At 33.1% G+C, this 8,130-nt stretch overlaps 1 long non-coding RNA gene across 1 annotated transcript; it reads right to left on the bottom strand.

Annotated features, from left to right (window-relative positions):
• Positions 1-6,926: 6,926 nt before the first annotated feature.
• LOC102593040 (uncharacterized) lies at positions 6,927-7,715 on the bottom strand. Its single transcript, XR_367730.2, has 2 exons — positions 7,508-7,715; positions 6,927-7,406 (listed from the first exon to the last, which is right to left on the bottom strand). It is a non-coding gene; the product is annotated as an uncharacterized lncRNA (long non-coding RNA).
• Between the last annotated feature and the right edge of the window lie 415 nt (positions 7,716-8,130).

Raw genomic sequence — 8,130 nt, 5'->3', positions numbered from 1 at the left:
ATAGACAATTATATTTTTTCCTTGAAATTTTAAATCATTACATTCTTGGTGCTAAAATATTTATCATTATTGATAGGCATATTTATGGAATAAGGGCATATAAATGACAAATTGGAACCGATGTTGATCAAGCTAAGGTGCAATTGAAGATTGTGGAAGGAAAGATAGGTGAAGACTATGTTGCTTTGGACTCAAACAAGATGATGTCTTACAAGAATTGTATATTATGACTATTCTCAAAATTTTAGAATGCAATTATATGTAAGTTGAGAATTATTTTAGAATCTCAAAAATGTATTCATGGTTACATTATGTATCTTTTTTTATTAACAAAGCTTGTGGAAAATCCTTTCAAATTTATAGTAACAAAATTGTTGAAATTTATTTTTTAGCTACATTATAAAAATTCTTGTGATTAATAATGTTTATGTTAGTATTCTTCAATTTGTAGCAACGGATTTATGTAATTATGACTAAATCTATATGTAATTATAAAAAATAAGGCGATACATTTTCACCTTTCATAGCAAAATTAAAAATATTAGCTATAATTTATGTATGTCATGGCAAAAAGTTTCAAATCTTAGCTTTGTGAAAAAATATTTGTGGCAAATGCTATAATTTTTTAAATTTGTAGCTAAATACAAGTATCATTGCCACAATATTAAAAATATAAAATAGCCACAAATTTTAAATTTTCATAGCAAATAAATCAAGTCATTTGCTACAATAGAATATACTGTGTCTACAATATAAAACTTGCAATGAATTTAATTTGTTGTGGCAAAAGAGTAAAAATATTTTGCTACAAGTATATATTTTGTAGCAAGAATTTTGTACTATTATAGCTACAACTCAATTTTTTTAGTAGCTATAAGTATTAGTCCTTAGCCACAGACCATGTAAAGTCTGTAGCTAACTTTTAGCCACCCTACATCTTGCCACGAATGCTACGAAAAAATATTTTATGGCTAAAGCATTTAGCTACGAAAAATTTCATATTTAGCTACAATGTGTTTTGTAGCTTTAAATGCATTTTCTTGTAGTGATATTAGGCAGCTTAGATCGATGTGCCCCATCCAAAAACATTATGTACTTGTGATGCACTCTTTATATACTACTTTTTTAACGAGCATAAAACAAAAATTATAAAATCTATAATATTCACAACTTTTCAAGGAATATTCTCCAATATGGAATTAAGAAATATCATGTAAGTACTTGTTTCTCTGCTTATGATTTAATTAAGAATCACTCTCAAGTATCAACCAACCTGCTAGAATATGGAATATCCCTTTAAGTATTGCAAGGACTATGTTGTCTCTAAATTCCAATCTCACATAGCTACATGACTAAGATATGTAGAGTGTGGCTAGTTGCTGTCAATATTGCTAGGACTCCCAAAGATATTATAAAGCTCATTGGTTTCTTTAATAATACACTATTTTTGAGAAAATCCAATATATATCGATCGATCGATACTTTTACAGAGTTTGAGCAATATCGCTACTGTGCTACATGCATTACTATCTACCTTAATGTATCATGACTTGAGAAGATTTCAAATTGTCCTTTCCAAATTTAAAAAGTGAGAATTTAAATTATATATCATGTTTGATCAATTTTATTTTTTTAAAAAAAACCAAAAACACCTTTTAAAAAAATAACAAGTTGAAGTATTTGGCCAAAATAAAATCAGAGCCTTTGAACAACAACATAAGCAATTTTTCTATTGTGAGAAATAAGCTACAACTTTTTGTTTCTTGAAACTAAAGAAGCAAACACAGAAGTAGAAAATTTATTTTTTACAATATAAAAGTATGGGGAAAAGGTCTGAAATATATCCAAACTTTGACAGAAATTGCTGTAACAATATTTCACTATTGTATTTGCTTTACATATTTGATTCTTACTTTACTTACTCGGACCAAAGGTCGGAATCAACCTATATTCACAAGATATGAATAAAATTGTATAAACACCACTCTCATAAACTCTACTTATAAGATTATACTGAGTATGTATTGTTGTTATAGTTTAGTAAATCTAAATTTTTGGTAATGATACTTTTAGGGAAAAGGGTTTGAAAAATACTCTAACTTTGGCCGAAATTGCTGTTACGATATCAAACTTTATGGAGGACCTTTTACCCCCTGCACTATTTAATAGTGTATTTTAAAGGTATATATATGTGCCCACGTGGACATCATAAATATTGCATCATTATAAATAGTAATGTGTCCACGTGGGCACATACATACCTTTAAAATACACTATTAAATAGTGCAGGGGGTAAAAGGTCCTCCATAAAGTTTGATATCGTAACAGCAATTTCGGCCAAAGTTAGAGTATTTTTCAAACCCTTTTCCCTAAAAGTATCATTACCAAAAATTTAGATTTACTAAACTATAACAACAATACATACTCAGTATAATCTTATAAGTAGAGTTTATGAGAGTGGTGTTTATACAATTTTATTCATATCTTGTGAATATAGGTTGATTCCGACCTTTGGTCCGAGTAAGTAAAGTAAGAATCAAATATGTAAAGCAAATACAATAGTGAATAAATCATGCTAAAAATGATTTGAAAAGGGAATAAGTAGCAACAACAAATAACATGATAATTTAAGGAAAACAAGCAACAGGTGCTACTGAAATCAAAGAAAAAGATAGTAAGAGAGTAATAATAACAATATTGATAAGGAACTAGACAATGTTCGACTACCTAATAACCTTCCACTCTAGTTCTCGACTTTCATACCTTCTTATCTAGAGTCATGTGCTTGTTAAGTTGAGGATGATCCATGTCCTATCTAATCGTATCTCCTCAAAACTTTTTCGGCATATACCTCTACCTCTGTTTATACCCATATAGCAAACCTCTCGTACATCATCTTCTGTATTCATGCATGAATCATCTCGGTCTTGTCTTCCTCATCTTGTCTACAATGAAGGTCATTTCTACCTTGTCCCAAATAGTTTCATTTCTGATCCTATCTCTCCTAGTATGCCCACACATTCATTTCAATCTCCTTATTTATGCTACTCTCATCTTTTGGACATATAATTTCTTGGCTGATCAATAGTACTCTACCTCGTACAACATAGTTGATTTGATCATTGCTCTATAAAACACACCTAAAGGCTTGATCGATCATTCTTTATCACACAAGACACCTTATGTGAGCATCCATTTCATCCAACCTGCTCAAATATGATATGTAACATCATCATATATCTGCCCATTTTTTTGGGATTACCAACCCTATATAGTTGAAACTTTCTTTCTTGGGGATGACTTGTATATCAATCCTTACTTCCACATCATACATATGGTTTACATCACTTAACTTGCACTCCAATATTTTTTCTTAGTCAGGCTCAACTTGAACCATTTGGACTCTTAGAGCCTAACAACATACCTCTAGTCTATCATTAATTTCGATTAATATCTCGTCAATCAAAACTATGTCATTTGCAAACAGGGGCGGCTCAATACTATTGGTTGCCTAAAGTCAAATTTCAAAATGAGGCCTTAATATGAAATCGATTTTTCTAAATTTTATAATGCAAAGTGATGAATAATTTGTAATGACCATTCTGATCGTTTTCTATGTATTGCGATATTTTCGGCATTTAGAGCTTTCCTGTTGAGACTCGAAGTCATTTATGACTTGTTGAAACTAACAATTTGGTCTCCTGGTCGTTCATTTGATTTTTGCGTGAGTTTTCATGTATTGGAGCTTTCGAAGCTTAAACGGTTGACTTCGGTCAAAACTTCAGGGAAATGACCTCATCATGCAATTTTGATAGTTTCGTTAGCTTCTGAAGGTTGAGTTTAGTCTAAAAGGACCCTTGGTTTGGGTCCTGAGACTTTTAGACTCATTTCGAGCTACCTTCTGGGGTTTGAAAAAAATGGAGCCTTGGGTGTGTGACTCACTTTTTGTCGGGACGACCTCCGTTGGAAGTTTTGACATCTCCTTTGAGTTTGAAATGTTGAATTCGATTGGGTAGCACTGTTTGTTTGTGTGCATGGGTTCTGAACGAATCTTGATCCCCCGTCCTGACCTGGTGCAACCTTTGTTGGTGCACCGTACTCTTGTGCTCACGTTCACGGGCCTTGAGCCGCGTTCGTGAAGGTTCATTAAATGAACCATCGCGCTTGTGGGCTCAGCTCCGCATTCGCGGAGAGATGGGATTCCGACCCACGTGATCACAAAAAGACTCTGTTCACGGAGAAGGATCAGCGTTGACCTGGTCCAATTGACTACCACATTCGTGGCCCTGAGGCTCAAATTTGCGGAGGTCCTTTAACTGATGTTATATTGTGATATGTCCCAAATTTCTGCTCACAATTCCAATTTCTAAGTTCGATTTCTTGAGCTATTGAGCTTCGTTTCAGCTCAAGTTTGGTGTCAATCGTTGCGAATTGTTGGAGCGTTGCATAGGGGTCGTAGGGTTTGAGTTGGGGACTCATTTTTGAGGTAATTTTCCTCCCGAAGGACTCTCTTTCCCTCTTTAATGGTGGTTTTGATGCTCTTATTTTGTGTGGACCGTTTTGGGTGTGAATTGGATCGAATTGTGCCCAACTTTTGGGGACAAGGTCCTTGAGCTTGTTGGGACTGGTTGACACGTGGGGCCCACTGACCCATTTTTTTACCTGATTTTGGATCCACAATTTTATGTAATATGTGTATTGTTTAGACCGTATTAATGCCATGATCATTTATTTGATTGCGTAGCAACGATCGGAGGTGGTATGGAAGGGTCTATCTTATTTTCATTATTGTATCATGCCTTGTTATAGTTATATACCCTTGTGTATTGTTGATTATGACTTATTTTTTACCTTAGCCTAGGCGTAGGCTAGTGATTTGCCTTAAAATTGCCTAAATTGAAGCAACTTAGTAGGAAAAGACAATCAGTAGGCATTTCCCCATCCAAAAATATCATGTACTTGTGATGCACTCTTTATATACTACTTTTTTAATGAGCATAAAACAAAAATTATAAAATTTATAATATTCACAACTTTTCAAAGAATATTTCTCCAATAAATTGTCAATATAGGCCCTTCACATTAGCAATAACTAGATTGGGACTTGTATCTTGTTTCTCTGCTTATGATTTAAAGTCTCGAAGTATCAACCAACTTGCTAGAATATGGAATATCCCCTTCAGTATTGCAAGGACTGTTGTCTCACTTTTTACAACCTTGAATTCCAATCCCACATAGACTACATGACTAAGATATTAGATATGTAGAGGGTGGATATTTACTGCCAATATTGCTAGGACTCCCAAAAATCTTATTGGATTCTTAAAAAATATAACTCTTTTGAAAAAATCCAACATACATCGATGATATTTTTATAGAGAATTTTAATAATTAATTAGTGTAAAATATAGTTAACAAAAGCAAAGTTAATTAATAAAGAAAAACAAAAAGGATATAACAATTATAATTTATGACATGGTGTTGATGTAGCGCTAGTGTGACAACAAGTGTAATACGCCACATATTGTGAGAGTGGTGTTACACGTCTCAGAGTTGTATTAAATTCATTTAAGTAGTAAAGGTGTGTAATAACTCGTCATGATAGTGTAAGCGTGCAATTGACTTTTTGAAACAAGTTCAAGAGGAAATTTATGTCTTTTCCCATTTACTAAATTACAAAAACAACAATACATACTCACTATAATCTTATAAATGGAGTTTGAGAGGGTGATGTTTACACAATTTTATCCGTATCTTGTGAAAATAGAAAGGGTGTTTCCGATATACCCTCAACCCGAGTAAATATATTAAAAATCAAGTATGTAAAGCAAACACAATAGTGAAAAAGTCATGCTGAAAATAATCTAAAAAGAGAACAAGTAGCAAGAATAAATAACATGATAATTGAAGCAAAGAAACAACGGGTACTACTAAAACCAAAGAAAAAAAAATAGTAAGTGAGCTATAATAACAATATTAATAAGGAACTAGACAACGTTCGACTACCTAATAACCTTCTACTCTAGTTCTCGACCTTCATACCTTCTTATGTAGAGTCATGGCCTTACTGTAATTTGTAGGTGATCCATATCTTATCTAATCACATCTCCCAAAAATAAACGCATACATCTACCTCTCTTTATACTCACTATAGCAAACCTCTCTGACCTCATCTTCGGTACATATGCATGAATCATCACAGTCTTGTTTTCCTCATCTTGTCTACAACGGAGATCACTCATGTCTTGTCCCAAATAGTTTAATTCCTGATCCTATATCTCCTAATATGCTCACACACTCATTCATTTCAATCTCTTTATTTATGCTACTCTCATCTTTAATCTTAACATGCGAATTCTTGACTGACCAATACTCTACCTCATTCAACATAATTGATCTGACCATTACTCCATAAAACACACTTTAAGGCTTGAGAGTTCATTCTTATCACAAGCTTCCATTTCATCAACTAGATAATTTTCTTCAGATCAATCTGATCAGCTTTATACAAGTATTTGATGGCCGCCGCTAGATTTGCTTAGTATGATTTCCAACCAAATCAACAACATTGTAAAATCAAATTGCTGTAAACACCAATCTAGAATATGTTGGCTTTGTTCGATCAATAATTGCTTAAATTAACCACTTGAAACTATTAAACCACGTATGTCCAAAAATATTTGGGTGAAAATTCTGCATTAGGAGACTCAATAATCAAAAAGGCTTTTAGCTCTTATTTTTCATTATAAGAAGTTATTTACAGAAAAGTAGTAACATTTCCATATCAATTGCCTTGTAACTTAGTTTGATTTGTATTAGATCTAGCAAAACTAAAGCCAAACTTCAATTGATTCAATCCAAATAAATAAATAATTGTCCATTTTATAAAAAAAAATAAAAAAAAATAATTGTCCAACAACAGCAATGGCAAAACTTATTCTAGCCCAATACTATTTACTTCAATTATTAATTATGCCCCAATATCATTTCATTCAACTATCAATAGCTGAAAAGCAACTCTGCGATCGTAGCAAACCTCCTCTACTCACCGGATTTGATCGCGGCGAATCCAAGCTCCTCAGCAGCAACTGCTTCACTGCTGATATCAATTCCCCCGTCGGATTCGGGGGCAGACTTTTTGCTCTGAACTTTCTGCAAAATGTCATGTGTCGATTGAAAGCTTCATCTCTTCCAATCCTTCTCTCCGATGACGATCTCACAATTTCATCCTTCACCGCCTCCGCACACAGTCCGCATATCCATCGCCCTTCATTCCTTTCCCGAATTCTCGCTATGTACGCCTCTGTACATTCCTCTGTCAATCCACAACACTCACACTTTACAAATTGGACTTCGTTTTTCATCTGAGTTTCCACCTCTTTCTTCATCATTGTTGCCTCAAATTTCTGAAACATATATATACATACACAACCGTTTCAGAAATTCAAATACATGAATAATTTCATCATTAGAATCAAAGAAAAATAAGGGAGAGAATTAATTTTACCGTAAACTGGAATCGCGGTATATAGATGAATCTTCTAAAAAATTGAAATATTATGCTACTTCGATTCTTCTTTATCTTTCTTTTTCCCACTCGCCTTCTTCTCCACCGATGATCAATCGCTTGAATATCATATACATTTCACAGCCTTGACTGGCTTTTCTAAATTGATTTTGTTTTACAGAACTATATGTATATATATATATATATATACACACACAAACGAAGATAGTTTTTTAACTGATCATATAGTAGTAATGATTGTTTGGCAATTGTTGTAAAAGTTGTCAATGTCAGAGTATTGGCGGGGGCCCACCCCTGCCTCAAATGGTAGATATCGTGTGCACTACGGACCACAAAAATGGGTGAGCCTTTCTTTGCCTTTGCTTATCAGATGTCAGCAGAGTTCAAAATCAATTGAAACTCTTCAAGTTCCGACAAAATGCATAAAGATAAAAGTACAAAATCAAAAAGATTTCAATGTAAAGTTGATTTCTTATCATCCTTTAATTTGTTATGATCCTATAATATCCAAAATTTAATAGAAATCTTAAATTTTTAATGCAAAGTTATTATTTTAAAATCGACAATTGTCTTCGAACTGATAATTTATTTAATTTTTCTTG

The sequence above is a fragment of the Solanum tuberosum genome, unplaced genomic scaffold, assembly GCF_000226075.1.
Source record: "Solanum tuberosum cultivar DM 1-3 516 R44 unplaced genomic scaffold, SolTub_3.0 scf00162, whole genome shotgun sequence".
NCBI lineage: Eukaryota > Viridiplantae > Streptophyta > Magnoliopsida > Solanales > Solanaceae > Solanum > Solanum tuberosum.
Note: the sequence above shows the minus strand (reverse complement) of the source record. Positions and strands in the feature narration are given on the sequence as shown.